At 42.6% G+C, this 21,737-nt stretch overlaps 1 protein-coding gene across 4 annotated transcripts in view; it reads left to right on the forward strand.

The window, feature by feature from the left end:
* Positions 1-21,737, forward strand: part of WSCD2 (WSC domain sialate O sulfotransferase 2) — a 1,045,855-nt gene that overhangs the window by 299,447 nt on the left and 724,671 nt on the right. For 2 of the 4 annotated variants that reach the window (XM_085633353.1, XM_085633356.1), the window contains exon 3: positions 17,793-17,976. The exons of the other annotated variants lie outside the window; for them this stretch is intronic. The gene's annotated coding sequence lies outside the window, so the exon portion shown is untranslated. The remainder of the gene's footprint in view (positions 1-17,792; positions 17,977-21,737) is intronic. 4 annotated transcript variants of the gene reach the window in all.

Genomic DNA, 21,737 nt, shown 5'->3' on the forward strand with positions numbered 1-21,737 from the left:
TATTCCCAATAAGGTGCACGCGGGCACCTCTCTTCCCGTGAGCGTGCAATCCCGTGTGTGGAGAGCGCACACACACAGGACATCCCGACAGAGAGTTCACGACGCCACTTTAAAAAGCGAGCAGCGCAAAAAACAGGCACTCCCTGGAGTGCAGGTAAGGCTGGCTTGCAGTGCGGGGCAGATTTTCAGCTTTTGCTTAAGTATTCATGTTAATCACAGCCCATTCATGAGCTGTGAATAACATAAATACTTCAACAAAACAAAACCAAAGGAAATGATGGAAGGAGTGTTGAACATTGCAAGCACTCACCCCCAGTCAACTGATCTGGGTTTAATCCACCACCGTTCGGGCTGGACTGTTTCCATGAGGCACAGGGTCAGACTGATTTGCATATGGCCATGTCTGAACTGGGGTGGCAGAGTGAGCTAAAGAACGGTGATGGATTAAACCCAGATCAGTTGACTGGGGGTGAGTGCTTGCAATGTTCAACACTCCGTCCATCATTTCCTTTGGTTTTTGCTTTGTTTGCCATAAGTTGGCAGGGTATGCTCAGACGTGAGTCCCTTGCTGACTTTGCCACTGGATTCAAGCAAGCCTGGCTGAAGACGGCTGAAATGCCAGAAACCGGTCCTAGGAAGCTTGTTTCCGGTCCAGGAAAGACATGGCTTGGCAGTTCGGGCTGGACTGTTCCCATGAGGCACAGGGTCAGACTGATTTGCATATGGCCATGTCTAAACTGGGGTGGCAGAGTGGGCTAAAGAACGGTGATGGATTAAACCCAGATCAGTTGACTGGGGGTGAGTGCTTACAATGTTCAACACTCCGTCCATCATTTCCTTTGGTTTTTGCTTTGTTCGCCATAAGTTGGCAGGGTATGCTCAGACGTGAGTCCCTTGCTCACTTTGCCACTGGATTCAAGCAAGAATGGCTGAAGACGGCTGAAATACCAGAGACTGGTCCTAGGAAGCTTGTTTCCGGTCCAGGAAAGACATGGGTTGGCAGTTCGGGCTGGACTGTTCCCATAAGGCACAGGGTCAGACTGATTTGCATATGGCCATGTCTGAACTGGGGTGGCAGAGTGGGCTAAAGAACGGTGATGGATTAAACCCAGATCAGTTGACTGGGGGTGAGTGCTTGCAATGTTCAACATTCCGGCCATCCTTTCCTTTGGTTTTTGCTTTGTTCGCCATAAGTTGGCAGGGTATGCTCGGACGTGAGTCCCTTGCTCACTTTTCCACTGGATTCAAGCAAGCCTGGCTGAAGACGGCTGAAATGACAGAAACCGGTCCTAGGAAGCTTGTTTCCGGTCCAGGAAAGACATGGCTTGGCAGTTCGGGCTGGACTGTTCCCATGAGGCACAGGGTCAGACTGATTTGCATATGGCCATGTCTGAACTGGGGTGGCAGAGTGGGCTAAAGAACGGTGATGGATTAAACCCAGATCAGTTGACTGGGGGTGAGTGCTTGCAATGTTCAACACTCCGTCCATCATTTCCTTTGGTTTTTGGTTTGTTCGCCATAAGTTGTCAGGGTATGCTCAGACGTGAGTCCCTTGCTCACTTTGCCACTGGATTCAAGCAAGCCTGGCTGAAGACGGCTGAAATGCCAGAAACCGGTCCTAGGAAGCTTGTTTCCTGTCCAGGAAAGACATGGCTTGGCAGTTCGGGCTGGACTGTTCCCATGAGGCACAGGGTCAGACTGATTTGCATATGGCCATGTCTGAACTGGGGTGGCAGAGTGGGCTAAAGAACGGTGATGGATTAAACCCAGATCAGTTGACTGGGGGTGAGTGCTTGCAATGTTCAACACTCCGTCCATCATTTCCTTTGGTTTTTGTTTTGTTTTCCATAAGTTGGCAGGGTATGCTCAGATGTGAGTCCCTTGCTTACTTTGCCACTGGATTCAAGCAAGCCTGGCTGAAGACGGCTGAAATGCCAGAAACCGGTCCTAGGAAGCTTGTTTCCGGTCCAGGAAAGACATGGCTTGGCAGTTCGGGCTGGACTGTTCCCATGAGGCACAGGGTCAGACTGATTTGCATATGACCATGTCTAAACTGGGGTGGCAGAGTGGGCTAAAGAACGGTGATGGATGAAACCCAGATCAGTTGACTGGGGGTGAGTGCTTGCAATGTTCAACACTCCGTCCATCATTTCTTTTGGTTTTTACTTAAACAAAAGCCCACAATCTTCCCCACACCACGCCTTACTAACAAAAGAGTACATCAACTTTAAAAACACAGCGTGTACTTTCTGAAAGTACACGCTGTGTTTTTAAACTTGCTGTACTTGTTAGTAAAGCGCAGCTGTGAGAGAGATTGTGTGCTTCAGTTTAAGTATTCTTGGTAATCACAGCTCGTGAAGGGACTGTGATACATAAATAATTAAACTAAAGCACACAATCTTCCCCGCACTGGAGAGATAGCCAGGGCCGGCTCGAGGTCGGTGCGATTGGTGCCACCGCACCGACCGCTGACTTGGGGTGAGGGGGCGTCATTTGTGCAAGTATTTTGTCAATTAAAAAGAACCTGCTGCAGCGGAGTTCCTGGCCTCCAGCAATTATCAGGCATCAATTAAAATGCCAAGATAACTCCGATGATTAATGTCTTCCTGGAAAGAGACAGAGTTTTGACTCATCCAAGGGTAGCGCAGTGGGTTAAAATGACTGCTGCTAAGAATTGAGCCAGCAACTGTCAAACAGATGCGTGTAAACTGCAAATATTCTGTTAGAGCTATATGTTTTTTACCCAGTCTTTCATCATCCTAATCTTGCCAAAAGCGCAATTTGGGTAGAAAACAATTCTTGTTATTAAAGAGAACCCCTTTCACTGATGTTACATTTTCAATTCTGGATCTATATAAGGACTCTTAAACTCTATTGCCTACCAGTATCGATGACATGATACTCCTACACTACACCTTGTAGTCCTGCCTAATGTAACATTTCCCATATACTGATTTACATACCTATGATTGTCTCTGTCCAATGTGTGTGTGATGTAAAGTGCTCTGACACCTTACAATGGTATAAGTGGCCCTATGAAATTAAATGAATCTGAGAGACAGTAATTTTGGAGACTTGAGCGGCACTGTTAAAGGGCGGTGGTGAGGGAATCCGTGGCAGGGGTGGTCATTGGGGGGGCGTTAACAAACATTGTCGCACAGGGCACCACCAGTGCTAAAGCCGGCCCTGGAGATAGCTCACATGTTATTCCTCTTTTTGGGCTCTCTCTTTAACTCTACTCTGACTTTGGGCCTCTTTTCTTCTACCTTCAAATCAGCTGTTCTTCTTCTTTAACATAAGCAGCCTTCTTTTAGCTCCTAATGACATCTCTAATTTCCAGACTATCTGCTTCTTTAAAAAAATCTGGAATATATTGTGATTTCTCAACTTTCCCTTTCTCTTCAAGGTAATTACCTTCTCTATCCAATTCAGAAGGGCTTTCGTCGTGGTCATTCACCAAAATCAGTTTCAAACTCAAAGCTTTGTGCTTGTCATCACAAACACTCTTCACTTATTATTATTCTTGACCTTTCTGCTGCTTTGACACAGCGGATTACTCTTTCCTTATCTACATGTCGGGTCTCTAGTACTAGTCTTAACTGGTGTCATTCTTCTCCTGCTTAGTTTCCTGGAAAAAAAACAGCATCCTCAGCAGGCCAGTAGCTCACCCTGTTTGCTGAGTTGTCCCGGGCGCTTGGTTCTAGTCATCTGGTCTTCTCACTCTGCACTATTCCTTTCATTTCTGTCATTTAATCTTTTGACTTTCTCTTCCATTTCCATGCTGACGGCTCTCAAATCTGTGTCTGCTTTTCTTCCTTATCTGACATCCTTCTTGACCGTATTTATGCTTGTTAATCGACTGCTGAAAACTGGATTACTATGTACTTTTTTAAAACGTAATCGTAAACAAAATAAGATCCTCTTATTCCCAGCTTCAGCTGCTATTACCACCCATTGTCCTATTGTTCTATATATATATATCACTATTCCTACTTTCTCCTCAGTTAGAAATCCTTGTGTTACGTTTAATTATTCACTGACTTTCTCAGAACAGTTGTGTTCTGTGGTCACGTCTTGCTGTTTACATCCCCATAATATCCAGAAAGTCAAATCTTTTCTTCCCTTCTCCTCCATCCTCCTCCTGGTCCAGTGTCTGGCCCTTTCTCGAATCAACTACTTTCCTTCTTTATATGCTGACGTCCCTTAATCGCTGCTCTCCCTACTCCAAAGATACTTAAAACGTTTGTGTTCGCCTCCTCGTTTCTCTTAACTATTTTACTCCGACTTCTTATTTAGCTCAGATTCTTTGTTCACTGCTTCTCTTCTAGCTTGGATTTTGTTATCTTTGTGTTATCTTCAAGGGTCTTCACTCTCTTGCCCCAGCTAACTTACTTGATTTCTCAGTGTACTCCAATTCTTTCTCTTAGCTTTGGTTCCACATCTATGCAGTTTCTATTCTAGTTGTTTCTTCAAGCTTTCACTTCTTCACATTGCCGCCTCCTAATCTGTTAAATAATCTTCCACTTTCTATTCTCTTTGCTCCTATCTTTTCTGGTTCTAGGGCAGTTTCCAGTCCTTTCAGCTGCCGCCTGGTCCTCCAACATTGTAGCTCTGAGCATCTCCAGGACCTGCAGGCTTGCCAGCGTACCCACTCTCTACTGGGCCTCTGCAGGAGGGGATACAATGGTAAGGGTGTGTTGACCCATAGTAATGGGCAGACCTCAGTGAACATTTTATGCACATGCAGCAGTGGCACACAAACCCTCTGATGATAGTCAATTGACGATGCGCAGGGGCGGCCAGTTAGTTTTCAGCATAGCCGACTGGGTCAAAGGACGTCTTCAAAGTGCAGCATTTCTGTAGATAGCTCACAAGTGCCCCCTAACAGGCCTTCAGTTCTGACAATCATCTAGCTCTCTGCTGTATTTATAAAAGTAAGTAATCAAAACTCTTCTGTATGTGTCTGGTGACCTACCTTCATTCTCTCATCGTCCACTTCCTCCATTTGTTTTTTTAAAAAGTTGCTTAAATTTGAGATGGGGAATGAAACTCTGTGGTTTGCGACCACTTAACTTCTCCAGGAGGGCCATCTCAATTCCATCAGAGTATTGAAATTGTGTGTTCTTTTCAGATTTATTTTGTTTAAGCAGTGACGTATTTTTGGAGCCCAGAGACACATTCACAGTATTTCAGTGACCTTTGGGTAAACAATATATATTATGTGATCCACTCCTTAATTCCTTTTACCATCTTCTTAAAAAATAGTGTGCATAGCTTTTATTAGGGAGCTAAGCCTCATCAGATTCCAGGTCTTGGCCTACTCGTTGGTAACAGGAATTCTACTTTTTATGTCTGTCAGTAGACAAGACCTTTAAATTTTAGTAAAACTATATATAAAATAATACTTGCTATAAGACACTCTCAACCAGTCTTCTTCAACCATTGGTGTCTTGTTGCATCATTCACATTTTTCTCCCGCCTACAGCATTCTACTCTTTCACAAGAGCACATTCACACCCAAAGTAGTAACCTTCAGTACCAGGTACTAGTATAGCAATGTGTGCTTTTTGGGACAAAAAAATGTCTCTGCTCTTAGCTAATTTTTTTTTAAAAATATTGTCCAGTGCCCAGCCACTCCGCCAACAATTAAGTCATAGCTGCCAAGGTTTTAGAATGCTATGTGTGACATTTTCATAAATTAAGTGTTATTATGAGTGACATTTCAACCACTATGAGTGACACTTGTGACCAAGTATACCTAGACTGAATAAATGCTACAAATAACCAAGTGTTAACTGCATACAATACTGGTGTGGAGCGCATTTACACCCAGTCTGTACTGTGCAAAACATGCAAATAGCCTAGCGTTTAGGGTCTCTGTCTCGTTCCTGCACTCAGCAATGCTACATAGTAAAGTGTGCTGATGTCCTATTCAATAAAACAGTTGCCATCCTTGTTTACTGGGCCTTCAATATGCGAATGACCCATGACTCTACCTGAAAGTATCCACGTCACAATATCAATTTAGGAAAAGATTGTCTTACCATCATCCAGTTATGCATGTCTAGTGCCTGCTGCTGAGATCCTGGACACCTTCAGAAGTAGCACATTGGGCTACTACAACCCTCTTAACTAATTGTGGCATCGCGCTTTTTGCGCTCCATTGTAGGCAGTGACTCTTGTGCTTTTCTAAACTTGAAGTGCACCTGCCTGTGTAACCAATTCATGTCATGGCGTGTGTATCTAAATTGCAAATCTGCCTTAAGCCCCTTAACGTGGTTTGTATGTGTGGAAATGCACCGTCTTTTCAGTTTTTTCAAAGCAAAAGTTTGGAGTGATATTTGGCGCTGAGCACAAGCGCAGTCTGGGTCCTGGCGCACATAGCCATGGCTGCAGCGCACAGAGACAATACACTGCCGCACACAGAGGAAAACAATTAGAGGGAACATTGGATGTGACATCATGTGACATGTAAATAAAGCCTCATTCATTCATTTTTTCAGGTTGTAGAAAATGTACTTTGTGGCACATGTTTTTACTATAGTCTTTTTTTAAGACTGTCTGAAAATAAGCACAGTTATTGCAGTATGTTGTCTCACACACATAACTATAAATATTCTTGGTGGTCAAAGCTCATGCAGTACCACTGATTTCTAAATGACGTTATAACACCTCTAGGAGACAAAAAGGAAATATATGAGGGCTGCAACATTCATTTTGCAAAATCAAAGCTTTCACACGGTAATACGAAACTTATGAAGCTGTCCTAACGTTATGTACATATTAGGAAATAAGGGCATATGATGTTAAAACACGAGCTTGCAAAAAGCAAATGTTTTCTTTATAATTCATCATTAATAATATTATTATTATTATTATCAATATTATTATTACTCCTGACATATTATACTGGCTCTAGGATTTCAGGATCTTTCTTTTTCTTATTCATCTGCCAAGATACCCACATTCAACTGTGCCAGGGCAATCTACATTTTGAGAATATCTCCATTGAAGTTGGCCTTGAATCTCTCTGAAGAAAGAGACTTTGACAATGTTTGTGAGAATATGTAATCTTATGCTTCCTCCGCTCCAGCCATCTTAGTCTTGGTTACTATTCTGGTAAATGATCTAAGCTGAACATGGTTCTTCTTTTCAGTCAATCGCAACATTACCATCCGATAAAGATGCGGGAAAGACAATATTTACCCAACTTTAGATCTTGATCCAGTCTTGCCAGAATACCTTTTGATGCCTTATTTCAAATTCATTCGCGTAGAGAGAGATCCTCTCCTCAAGAGGCCACCACTTGCCTATTATAATTATTAAATGTCTATCTTGTCAACATTGAGATGGGGGCATTTTACTTCATTGGCTCCCCTAGAGAATAGAACTGCAGAGGAAGATCATCCAGTAGGTTTTTCTCTGTTATAAACCAATTAGGAGTCTCTTCCACATTGAACATGCGTGTTTGCAATGCAAAGCTTTCATAATAAGATCTCACATTCAATCAATCAATCTAAAGCCACCTTTTCTAACCAAATAAACAAAATAAGGGCTTACTTTCCTATGCGTCGCAAATCTAACAACTTTTCAAGCTCTATAGAATTATTTATAAACTTCATATTGTTGCAAGCATAAGAGATCATTGGAGGGATTATTATGTTTACCAAATTCAGCTTTAACTATAACCTAAATTTAAGTTTCCATATTCCCATTTTATCTTTAAAACGAAGGGGCTCCAAGTTTCCTCTTCCACTTTATTCCTATCTATAAACACGTCACACTAGTGTTTGCCCATTTATAGGCTTACAGCAGCCTTATCCATTTTTGGGGTGATTATCATCTCTTCTGCATTATCTCAATTGGCTCGCTACCCAGAAACGAAACCACACTTTTCATGAAGTCCGAAGTGGGAACTCCCTTCTACCTTAGGGTAATACTTATTAAGGGCCAACTCAATTTAACCAGCAGGGTTTAAGACTTTACATTTCAAGCCTTCTGTACACTTGCTGCACATTATTTCCCGTTCTCACTACTCTGTCTCTAGAGTTTGCAGAGCTCTGTTGCTTCCCTTTGTTTCCTTTACTTTTTGAAGAGTTTGATATCAGTAGTCCAAATGAACATGCTGGAAGAGATTGCCAAATTTCATTAATGAAAAACATAATATAAAGAAAGCGAACGGTAAATAAATATGTACGTTGATTTGGTAGTTTTTCAAAGTCTGATATAGTTTCGTGCAGCGAATAAGGCTGCCCTGCAAAATTATTTTAAAAAACAGGGAACAAGCAGGATAAACTATTAGGAAGGCAGAATGAATGGGTTTGGGAACAAGAGAAAGAGAGCATGTGTGCTATATGCGCAGAATGGGAAACATCGTTTACATCGCATTCAGTACAACGCGATGCTGTTACATCGCGGTCGTTACAACGAACGCGATGTAACCACGCGATGCCATTACAACGCAAGTCTTTACATCTACTTGCGCTAGATGGCGTGCTAATATTACAGATAGTGTAGTTTACTATCCCAACACCTTCCCTACTGTTAAGTGGACTGGAGTTGGAATAGTAAATTACGCTTTTCTAATGTTGGCACGCCATCTAGCGCAAGTCGATGTAAAGACTTGCGTTGTAATGGCATAGCGTAGGAACATCGCAGTCGTTGTAACGAATGCAATGTAACTGCACGCGTTGTAATGACTCGCGTTGTTACGTCATACATCCGCGCAGAATACAAGGAGCAGATCATGCATTCCATGGAGTGGCAAATAAAAATGAACGTGAAAAAAGAGTCCCATGACATCAAAAGGGGATCGATACAACTCAGATAAGTTAAAGAACATACTCTTCATAGATGGGACAACCACAAGAACAGGGAGGAAAGCTCTCCAATAAGGAGTAAGGAACTGAGATCCACCGAAAATCCATACCGTTATGAGCAGGAAGCTGACCCAGAGCCCACTGCTTGTTGAGCTGTTGCAATACCGTTTGCAACAGACGGATGAAGCTGCCTGTAGAAAGCCATCAAAAATAGGTAGAGTAAAAGGGACAGGAGGGTGGGAAGGGTGGAGATTCCGTGGTTTACCTTTGCAAGGACAAATAACAAAAACAGGGAAAACAGATTTACAACCTCTCGTAAAAAAAGACACAAAAAAGATGAAAGTGAAATTATACTTAAAACAGCTGGTCTGTTTATTTTTCGACATTGCACCTTTGTGTACGTTAGCAGTTAACATTATTTCTTTCAACCTGTTATATGTACACTTAGAAAAGCTGAGAGGGCAGCTTAATGTGTCTGAAAGAATATGACATTGGCACTGTTTATTTTTTGGGAGGATTACCATGCCACTCCCTGCTTTACTTTGAAATGCCGTGTTGTGTGTGTCCTTGCGCTGGGTCAAGAGTTTCGGTCTGAAAATGGCACACAGTCCTTCTGATTGGACCTCTACCCTATAACCATGCTTTTGTAAGTCCTTCTCACTTGGCAGAAATGTTAAACCAGGGCTGGCTCCAGTTTCACCGGCGCAAACCCTCCAACCTCAGTGCCCGCTGCTCTCTAATGAAAGTTGTTTTTACTCCCTTCCTCAAGTTATTTTTGCTGATCACTTAAAAAAATATATATATATTAAATTTAGGATAACAGAGTAAGACACAAATTTTCTGGATTCGTTTTACTACGACTTCAATGGCCTACTTTGAGACAACTTTCAACTTGGAAACTTTTACTTAGATCTACATTACTTGCTTGTGGAGCAAAACTCGCATTTTTGGTTACTTTAATGTTATGCCTTCGCAAGAAAATAACACTTGTAGCTCCTCAGAGTTCTAAATATTTTGTCTTGCGTGCTATCAATGCAACATTCATTTAAATTTGCAGCTTGCTTTCATTTTCAAACCCGGCAAGATCTGAATTAGCAGTCTAATGATGCAACAATTATCCCACGTGAAACGACACAATTGCTGTCTAAATGTACCTTAATTGTTTTCAAAGAGTTAGTTATGGTTTGTTAAAAGAACTCTAGGGGCGGTATTTGAAACACAACTTCTGGGCAAGAGTGAAATCATTTTATGTGTAGGTCGCTGGAAGGGCAACTGCAGAGGCGATCAGAAACAATTGAGTGACACTGGCAGTGCTTAAATTGTAAAATAATAACTGCGGAGGTGAAAAGTTTTACCCAGAAGCCTGTGGCCAGAGCTATAGAAGATTGGGGTGCCGAATATCAAGGTTGTGTAGTCTTAATTCCTCTTCCTGCTCTTTGATCTACCACCAGATAATTCCTGCCTCTTTATCTCACTCTCACTGGTTCTTTGTCATCCCTGCTTTCTTGCTTCATCACTCTTTTGCTGTGGGTTAAAGTCTGTTGAGAAAAAAAGTCTGGTCCACAAACATGAGTGTTGGTGAGTCCCACCTGCAACCATCGGCTCAGATTAAGCACTGGACATGGGAGTTAGTTTTCAGTGCAGGTGCTGACAGCATACATGAGAACCACAAAACAGTTGTCAATTGGTTGGTGTGGCTCCAAGACCCTAATTTGACTTGGAGAAGGTCTCAATCATGAATGGTCGAACAGGGTTAGGTAAACAATGATTTCATGATGAGGAGTACTGTTGTGCTCCTAAAAACTTGAAGCTTCTCTACGGGAACACCTTCTGTGATATTAGTGGAGAGCTTAGATACATCAGGACTATCATAGTCAAACATATTGTCAGACATACAAATTATGACATAAATTTCATTTACAAAAGTATTTTTGTAAGCAATACTTAGGACAATATTTATGTGAGATGATATTCTAACACTGATATTCTGGTATCAAACCTCATGGGTTAGTAATTGTAAGGAATTCAGTACTTAAGGGGCCCATTTAGGGTGTGACAGAATAGGATCACTGCCATAAAATATCAGTGATCCTGCTCTGCCACATTTGCTAGTCCTCCACCACATTCAGAGATGGAGAAACTTCAGGGTTAAAAAAGGTGAACTTTTAGTTAGCGCTGCCAGCGGAAACCCTAGACCTGGCATCCTATCCTTTTCTGTGCCATCAGGTCACAGTGGCTGTAGCCCAGCCCTATTTATGGCAGTGCTACCGTCATTGATATTCCATTACCAAGTCCATCATGCCTTGGTGGACCTGGAAAGGAAAATGTGAAAATGTTGAGGGAGAAAACTCCTTGTGCATTAAGGACATTTTTCTTTAGCTTTATGCGATTTTTGCTAAAAAGCAAAAAAGACTGCTGAGCAGACAAAATAAACAGTGCATGCACCACACCAATGAATGCACTTTCATCACATAGATTTCCATCAGGCAGGCAGAAACTTCTGGATATGGTGGGTGTTTCTGTGCCTACCTGATGAGATTGTGGGCTGATTAATGGGTAGTTTAGGCAATAATGTAAAATGTCAGACAGTTTGCTGTTACAGTGAGTTAAAGGGCCGTGAAATCATAAACACACATGTAAGAAACTGGAGTATTCGTTAAGAGGGAGTGAGAATGCACCTTAAATATTATTCACAATCCTTATCAGGGTGAATCACTAAAGTCATTAAATAAATGTGTGCTTAACTCTCCGGCATCTTGGCACTAAGCAGTCAGGCTTAACGTAGAGAAAACGTTTACAATATTTAGCAGTACTCAAACACTAATAAAGTGAAAGCACAATACAAGAAAAATTCCAAACCAATTTTAGAAAAATAGAGAATATTTTTAATAAACAAAATCATAGCAAAATGACAAAAATCCAAAACATAGAAGCAGAGATATGAATTTGTATTACTAATGGAGCCAAAAACCACAAAGTGCCAACTACAGTAATCTGGTCGTGTTAGACCACGTCAAAGTCATAAGGTGAGGACAACTATGATAGAACATGGATCAGATACAGGAACCAGGTCTCTTCCAGTGGAAAGTGTACTCTCTGGCTTACAAACGTTTATGGAGAAAAAGTTTTCATCTGTGCATTGGCAGAGGGACAAGCTGCAAGCTGAGGCAGGCCTTGATGATGAAAGAGTGCTGAAGTATGGGGTCCGGATACAGTTATTGATGAATGTGGAGAATCTCTGAGCGGGCTAAGTCTAAAGTCTGTCCACCAGAAGGCTTCAATATCAATTGGATGCTAGTAGGCATCAGTCTCAATGGAGCTCCTTACATTTGGACATAGACATTTTTCAGGAAGTCAGATCTCATTCAGTGGGGCAAACTAGAAAGTTGAGTCTGACTGCTGTTTCCACGTAGATGGCTTCAGCTTTAATTGCGACCCAGGTCTCGGTCAGTTCATCAGGCTGAAATCTGGTAACTCTGTGGTGACAGGAGGATAGGAGTACACTCCAGCCCCAGCCAAAGGTTCAGGACTGGCAAAAGGTTTATTTTGCTAGTTTGAAATGTCAGTTTAAATCTGCGCGCCCAGGCTCGATTGGCAGGGCTGGAGATATGTTTTACAAAGCTACTTGTGCTGCAGCCCTCTAGTTGCATTTAGTTTTCAGGCTCTGGGTACAGATGCCTAGAAGTAAATTAACCATAGCAACTAGGTGTACACCAATTCTAAAATGTTCAGAGAGGAGAACATGAGCACTTTACCACTGGCCAGCAGAAGTAAAGTGGGCAGAGTCCTATGGCCATCAAAAACCGGATCAGCAAAAGAGAAAAAATTCTGGGGGAATACCACTCAACAGATGATCATTTCCACCATCTCCTATAGTAGCACACCAGTTTATGTACAAGGGTGATACATTCAGTGTGTCATGTTTGGCACTGGTAAGCATGCCCTCATACTCAAACGGCATTTATAGTTTTCTTCGCAAAAGTTAGATGTTCGAATTTGAATATCACTTTTTGCACAAGTATCGCTTAGGTCTTCGCAACGTTTTGTATCCGAGTGCTGAATTTGGTTATCTTTCCCAAGGATATTAATAAAGATGATGAGGTGCAAATGTTAGGCTTTTGTTTCTAAACTTTATTATACATATACGTAAATGGGCAAGTTTTGTGCTCACTTGAAATAGAAATAATTATTTATCAAGGAAACATAGATCCCCCTGGATCTATCGGTATCATATGCAAAGCCATTTTTGATCACAAGCATGCATTTACAACTGAAGTAAGCTGTACTTCTGCCTACCTGTTATCCACATAAGAAAAGGATACCTAGCAGGAGGGATAGCATTTACTAGTGTGTAATTAAATGCCACAACTACATACAATTATGTTGTAGCCAACTTTATGCATAGGGTAAGTGTTGCATGGATCAAGTCATGGTTTTGCCTTGTTTGTGACCACTGGAAAACTATTGAGTTTGTGGGCATTTACAAACTTCTCTCTAGCCCTCTTTACCCTACAAATGGACAGACATTTGCCTCAGCAAAGTTTAGTGCAAAACACCTTTCAGTGTCGGTAAGTGAAAGGACTATCCCTAACCCTCATTGAGGTGCAGCAGTAAATGTTTCTCCTCAGCAAAACCTTTTCTTGAAAAGGAAAAAAAAAGGAAAATACAGAGTTACACAGCAGGGTTGTCATTACAGAACATGTATTCTACTAATTGTACAATTTCACTGTGGGAAAAGAGCAATGTCCAAAAATATTACATGACATTGTCAGCAAGGGTAGTTCACTCTGTGATATTAGGGGCTCTGCTCTGCAGTGCTAAATTTGAATCAGTGGTGTCCGGTACTTGGCACCGCACATGATTGTCAACACCGGCACTTATAACAGTCTGCCACATGGTGGCAGCGTTTGTGTAATTTAGAGATGAGCAGACCAGTTATTTATTAAATTAATATAAATAATAAAAGATGAATACCTGATGCTCAAGCCAATCTTGTAGGTTTGAGGGTCTGAAATAGTCTGAATTGTCACAATGGTAGAAGTATGACAGTTAGTAGTTGTGTAGGTACAGTCGGAGGCAGCACTGGCTCGGGTAATGGGTGGAGCAAATAGTGACATCCTGACGAGGGCTCTGGCACTTATTGTTTTACAAACTAAGCACTGATACCCTCCTTATTACTATACCAATTGTGAATAATAAACTATTATTGACTATTAGTGTAGTAGAAAAAAAATTCAGAGTAGTCCGAAAAAGTGAAATATGTCTGGCGGTTGGTGCTTGTGGATGAAGACGCCTGCACCTGGAGTCAAACAAAGTTTTCAGGGCTGACAATTTCCTCAGAACCTTAACCCTAATGAAGTGCTATAGCGTCACCAGTAAAGGCAGACCCAGGCACTTCAGGCGTCAGCCCTGGAGTACCAGCGTTACGTGCACCCCAAATCCCACCGTTTACCAACTTGTGTGGTGAGTTATGAAATGGTGGGGTGAAAAAACAAGACTCTGCTCTGCAGGTAGATGAAATCTGTAACTGAGTACATCACCATGGCAGATTATTACAGGATCAAATGCTGTATGTTCTGGGCAGGCTCCAGCATTCATACAGAGACAAGAATCTGAATGGAAGGGAATGATGGGCCTGCGTGAAGGATCCAAGGAGCAGTGGCATGTCAGATGTTGAAGCAAGACACTAAAAGCAGCTGAGGGGGTCAGTAACACAACTTTCTTCAATGTTGTGTGTGCATGGGTGAAGGTATGTGTGTGTGTGAAAGTGTGTGTGTTTCAGCATTGGTGGGAGTGCATGTGAGTGAGAATTGTGTGGGTTGGTGTAACATTGAGCGAGTGAGCATATGAGTGAGAGAGTGAGTAAGCATGTGAGTATCTGCTTATGGGAGTGTGAGACAGTGTGCATGAGCATATGAGGATAAGAGTGAGACAGTTTGTGAGCATGGGTTTGACGATGTGTAAGCTTGTGAGACAATGAGTGAACATGTGACAAGTGTGAGCATTTACATGAGTAAGTGAGCATGAGTGAGTATGTGATTTAATGTGTGTGAGACAGTGTGTGAGCATGTCAGTAGGGCAGTGAGCAGGACAGTGAGTGGGACAGTGTGAGCATTTGAGACAGTGTTTGAGCAAGTGAGTGAGATAGTGTGTGGTAAACAAGACAGTGTTTGAGCGTATGCGTGAGAAAATGAGAGTGGTGAGTGAAAATGTGTGTGCGCATTTGAATGAGACAGTTAGTGAAACAATGTGCAAGTTTTGGAAAGTGGATTATTAGTAGGGGCAAATGTATATCTGCTGCTGGCAATAAGGCCACTGACAGAGTATAGGGCTCAGAATAGGTCTTAGAAAAGTATCCCCATGCTCAACCCTTGGTAGCTTGGCTGCGAGCAGGCAGGCTTAACTTCAAAGACAGGTATGTAAAGCATTTAAAAACACCAATTCGGTACATAATTAAGACACAATGCACAAAATGCACAATAAGAATCCCACACCAACTTATAAAAATAGGAAACATGTTTTTCTTTAAAACTACACCAAAACGTCAAAAATCTAATGTAGGGAACCATAGATATGAATTTTTAAAGATTTAGCATTATATAGCACATAGAAACCTGCAGCACCTTATCGGGACATCTGGTCACCATAGACCGGGTCAAAGTCAAAGTATAAGGCCGACCGTGATGGAGCCCCGCACGGCTACCCCTCTCGGTAGGTCTCGGTCAAAGTTTTTACCTTCTGACTTAGAAACTTTTCTGGAGCTTTTCTTCCCAGGGTCTCTTGAACTTCTCAGCCAGTCCAGATTTGGCAAGGGTACGCCACATTGCCTTGCGACAAAGTCCCAGTCACCTTTTCTTCATTCTGAGCTTTTTCTTACTGGGTCCCTCGATGCTCTTCACCAGGCCGGATTTGGTGAGGGTTCGTTAGCCTTGGATTTCTCTGACTCCCGGTCAAACTCTTGAAGTCGGACCGAAGGAGCTTTTCAGCGGAACGAACCTGCACTGCAGGCAGGCACGCTGTTGAAGGCAGGCGGCTTGGCTGGCCAGGTTGAGTTGGTCCACTTGTGGAACTTTTTCCCAAAGTTGCTCCAAACTTCTCTACACTTCTGGAACTTCTTCTTGAAGTTCCCCATAGGGTCCCAAAGTGTCTCAAACTCACTCCAAGGGTCTGGAAGCTCCAAGATGGTGCTTGAAAGTTGAGGACTTCAGTTCCCACAATCCATTTGGACAAAACCCTCACAAATCCACTGGTAGTGCTCCAGGTTGAGGATTCTTGGTGGTGATGTTCCAGGTGAGCTCTGTTAAACTATAACTTGCAGGGGGTCTCTTTAGTCCTTTTAAAGCAATCTAGTCCACAGGGCTGTAGTTCTAGATGGTGCAGAAGGCACAATCTTCAGAGTGCAGGTCTTAGTGATTGCACATCAAACTTCTCAGCATGGCCCTTCTTGCTCTCTTAGGTTTCAAGCAGCAAATCTGACAGGCTTTGCCCATCTCAGATACTTATTCCAAGTTCTCTGGGTCAAGCAGGAGGGCACTCCTGTCCAATGGGTGGCAGGGTACCACCCAAAGCTATGACCAGACCCTGCAAAGTTTGTCACTATTTTGTCCCAGAGTACACCAATTGTCCCAAATTCATCATGGCTGATTTTCCAGCAGGCATAGAAGAGCTGGCTAAACACACCCCTAGGATGGCTAATCTCAATAGTCTCTCCCCCTTGCATCTACTCATTCCTTCCTTAAGCCTAGCATCTGGCTGGGTTCCAAAGAGTAGAGTTGTAAATGACACTGGTGTCTTCCCCTTCCCTTGAAGTCCATTCTTTATGACTCCTCCCCCTGCTCTAGCATTCCTGTGTACCAGAACACTGCCCTCCCTGCAGAGCTGGTTAACCCCAAGGGCTCTTTATCACCTCTTCAAAGGAGCCTAGCTAATCCACTTAACTCCGACCAATCAGGATAGACCACTGGTAGGCTGAAACTGGGCTTACAGATAACAAAGTCTTATAACGTCTTGTCTGTACATTTTAGGAGACATTCAACAATATCATATTGTTGGATTTATTAATACCATTCTGGGAAGTCTTTGAATGCTATTTTTTATCATTCTCCTAGCAGGATATATTAGTTAATAACTTCTTGCCCATGTTAAGCTATGTGGTAGGGGATTTGCAATGGTAAAATGACTTGGGCTATTTTTTCAGCACCAGGGCGTATAAAACATACTATATAAGTACCCTGCCTATATCTACAGGACACTCATCCCTGGAACACCTAGGGGAGACTTTAGGGGATCTAAATATGTAGAAATATTGCAGATCCTCCCTCCACAGTACTCCTAGCACCAAAGTCATTTTGGGCGGCACTTTATCACAATGTGGGGAGTGAAATGTGCAATTTCACTTAACCCAGGGCATATAAAACTTATTTTATAAGGATCCCCCTTATAAATGCCTGACCCCCAGCCCCTGGGACACCTAGGGGAGACACTGAGGGTACCTTATATGCCCAAACATTGTAGGATCCATTTTAAGTGCCCCTAACATCAAAGTCAAGTTTGGGCACAATTTACTTTTTAGAAGCAGTCCTGCAACACAGGGCTACTTTTAAACTGACCTCAGGCTCAGCAGGGCATACATGCAAGTGCAGAAAGGGATGCTGGCCTCTAAACTGCCATGCCCTATTATATTCTAGTGACTTGGAGGTAGTGTCAATCTCCCTGCCCTATTATGTAATAGGGTCTTATAGGGTAGGTCATGCCAATCACAGGGGTACCCCAACTCATAGTGTACCCTAGTGTATGTAGGTGTTTTCACTGTGTTCTAAGTGTCTCTTTCAGCATAGCACTGGCCCTGGGCCGGGTTAGGGAGAGCCCAGGGCCAGTCAGAGTCAGTTACTCAGTATAAATGGGGAATGTGTGGGAGTTATGCATTCAAGTCTGCCTCTGGCCTGGTTTACTGGATGTAATTCTTTCTTACAGAGGCACCCCTTGCAACATGACGGCACTGGAATATTGGAGGCTATTCGTGGCATAAGGGATGGCACTGATGGCCAAATGGAGACCCTGGCGTGCTGAAGGTCATTCTTGGCTTACAGAGGCAACACTGCAACATGCTGATCTAGCTTTGTGGAAGTAAATCTTGGTAAAAGGGATAGCACCAATGGTAAAATTCACATATTGCCATACTGGGGGTAATTCATTTTGGAAGTATTGTTTTGCATAAGGGGGGACAACCATGGCATTTAGGGGGGGAAGGTGGGCCTATTCCACAAAAGGCTATGCTTTAAAATGCATTGTTTGGGTCAATTTTAAAAAGAATGTTCACTGGGGCAGCATCCCTTCCTCCTTGAAAATGTAAAAGTCGCTCTCTGCATTTTGGGGCAAGCACTATGCTCCTCCACTTTTGAAGGTCATGAACCACCACTAATACATCTTCTGAGCTGCAACTAATTCAACTTTCTAAGAGTACGAGTTGAATATTTATGAGCAGCAAAAATGTGTTTATCTTCACCCCTTCTATAAGTACAACAAAGAGTGCAAATTTACTACTACTACTGTTATTGTGAAATGTACTAATGCTGTAAAGATGGCCCTATATTGCTACATCTGCACATGAAGATGTGCTCTTGATAGTACCTTTGTTGACCTACTGCATTTGGTATCAGTCTTTTCTCTGTTCACTCTCCTCTGAAAAACTCACACCTGCAGCCAATTAATGGTGGATCTAGTTCTGTTGACTTTGAGGTTATAATTCTTTTATCCATCAGACTATTGAACACAACTATATTGCCTTGGAAGTTTATCATTCAAAATATTGTCTACAAAAATATCAGATAGATAGTTTCTTTGTTGTACAATTAATTAAAATCATTACAATGTGGGCCGTAGATACCAGGCAAGCACAATACATAATTGGCTGCTAAAGTGAGTGCTAGAAGGGCAGACATAAAAAAATAGCAATAAAAACAACAGTTAAAAGGAAGAAAGAGTTGACTGCTAATATGTGAATGCTAAAAAGGATACTTTTTTAGAGAACTCTTTCATCGACTGTCTGAAGTGCTGGCTTTACCTCCAATCTTCAATTCACTATCGTGCCAAGTTACAGTGCATTAAATTAAAGTGCATTCGAAGCCTGAAGTGCTGATTTTATCTCCAGCGTGCGTCCAAAAACCAGGGCCACAACAAATTAAAGTGTTTAGAAGATGCAAAGTCTCGACTGTCTATTAGTTTTGTGAGCCTGTGTAGGAAGATGAGCTTTCCTAATCTCCCAGGGTCAGGACTGCTCTGGGAGTGCATATAAAGTGCAATGTTTTCAGTCTTTACTTTTCACCAGCATGTTAAAGATTCAGGGTCTGGGGGTGCTAGTATAATTTTCATAAATTTCAAGGATTGAGCCGCTAGTTGCAATGACTCTCCACTCAGGCAGGCTTGCACGACGTCTTGGCAGGTCCTGATGTTTAGGGTACGCCATATTGCTGACAGCAAGAATTTTCTTAACAGGAACAGCTTTTGGCAGGCACAGAGAATGTGTCAGTGATTCTTCTCCCTTTGCACATAAACAACATTGTCTTTCAGAATCATCAAGGTTCTTCTGGCCGTACCAGTAGTTTTTCGGAGAGAATAATCCAAATCTCAGACTCACCACCTGTTTTTCCTGACCATGCCAAGAGGCAAAGAAAGGTACGTCGGAAGGACCCCTGGTCCATACAGTGTTGTGGCCCAGGCACCAAGGGCCAGATGTACGACCATTTTTTGCGGTCGCAAACTGGAAATCGTCACGTTTGTGACAGCAAACAAGGTCTGCTCAAAGTACAAACACTATTTTGCTAGTCAGTAACCTATTACCGACTTGCAAAATAGGGTTTAGCGTGCCAAGGGTGTCCCTTCCCAAATAGCGAGTCATACCTCAATGTACTAATATCTTACACCCGCAATTGCGGTTGCAAAACACTCACAGTTTACCATCCATTTCAAAAGAGGGATACACCACTCGCAAATGGGAAGGGGTCCCCAGAGTACCACTTCCCCTTTGTGACTGGCCGTGAAAATATTTTTAAAGAGCAGGCAGTGGTGCTATGGACCACTGCCTACTCTCAAAAAATGAAACAGAAACATTTCATTTTTCTTTCTTAATCCTGTTTTCCTTTAAGAGAAAATAGACTGAATTAGAAAAAGAAAACTGCTTTATTTAAAAAGCAGTCACAAACATGGTGGTCTGCTGACCCCAGCAGGCCACCATCCCTGGGAGTGCTAGTCATTTCCAATGGGGTCGCAAATTACACCTGCCTCATGAATATTAATGAAGCAGGCAATTTGCAACCCTATTAGGAATCGCAAACAGTGTCTGAGACACTGTTGTGAATTCCAATTTGCGAGTCGCCAATTGCGAGTCGCAAAACGGTGCAATTTGCGAGTCACTGATTGGAAGGGTTGTACATCTGGCCCCATGTGCCAATTTCTTCAGAGTTTGTTCATTTTGACCCCTTGATATTATTGTTGCTTGCTTAGTCATCAGTTTGGAGGCTAGAGACGCTGGAAGGACACTTGACAAAATCCCTTTGGCCTCCCGTGCACCCAGTGCGAGATTTAGGTACTTGTGCCAGCTTATCCCTGGGGTTGGTTATTACTTCCCAGAATTTGTTTTTTTAATGTATTTTCTTTGCCTGTTTGGCTTTGATGCTATAGGCTAGGAACCTCACCTTCAATATCAAGTGCTTTGAGGACAGGCAAAATCCTTGTAAATTTGGGCGTGCAATGTGCAGTTAGGTAGGGAGAATACTCTTCTATAGCAGGGGGACTGTGCCCTGTCCAACCAGTTAGCCATTTTGTTTCTGAATGTCATTCCACCATATGGGATGGTAAGTAGTAGTTTACAGCCCATCGCCTTTAGAAGGGGATGAAGATCAGGTTCACCATTGATTTCTGTAGCTTGCAGAAAGCCCATTCCAAGGAGATGGCTGCCACCTGCTGGGTGTGAATATGCAGTGCAATGCTGCCCCTGTGATCCAACCAGACCCCCAGGTATTTGTATGTCTCAAAAACTTCAACCACACTCCTCTTGAGGAACCATGTTTCCTTTTTTTTGAGTTTGCATGAGATTATCATAGTCTTCGTTTCTGCCACATTTATTTTCAGATTGTTAGCTCTACAGTAGGTGGCAAGTGCATTGAAGAGTATCCACAGCCCTATAGGTGTCAAATCTAAAATCACTGTGTTGTCTGCATACTGGAGCGATTGGACTCTGCTGCAGGCTATGTCTAGTGGAAATTCCCTCTCTTTCTCAAGATGATCTGTTATGTCAGCCAGGTACGGGTTAAATAGTAATGATGCCAATATAACGCCTTGCTTTAGGCCTTACATTTGTTATGATTTGTACCGTGGTGGACCATCCGGCACTGACTTTTATTTATTCCCAGGTGTTGGAGCATAGTGCTATGATAGCTTGCAGTAGATGGGGTGGGATACCCCAGGTGTTCATCTTTGACCAGAGTCTTTGTCTTGACACACTGTCAAACACAGCGTAAAGGGCCTTGTCCTTGAAGGCCCATGGTTACTTCACTCATGTAAGAAATATAGGTGAAGTTTTCTTCATTGTAGCAGCCCTTTTGAAAACCTGTTTGGCTTGGGTGGACCAACTTTTTTCTTCTGCCGAGGTTTGGAGCTACTTTTTTAGAATGCCAAGGAAGCACTTTCCTTCCGTGTCAATGAGTGCAGTCAGGTGATAATTCCATGGGCATGATCGAGAACTTTTTTTGTGTAAGGCTGCCAACAGTGAACCCCTCCATGACTCTAGAATGGTGCTCTCAATAAGTATTCCTGGAAAAGGGAGACCATTACTGAGGCCCATCGAGTTGGGTCTTATTTGAATATCACAGCTGGATGCCACATGGGCCTGGGGTTCCACTTGGGATCATTGCTTCGATA

Source organism: Triturus cristatus, chromosome 11 (genome assembly GCF_964204655.1).
Source record: "Triturus cristatus chromosome 11, aTriCri1.1, whole genome shotgun sequence".
Taxonomy (NCBI): domain Eukaryota; kingdom Metazoa; phylum Chordata; class Amphibia; order Caudata; family Salamandridae; genus Triturus; species Triturus cristatus.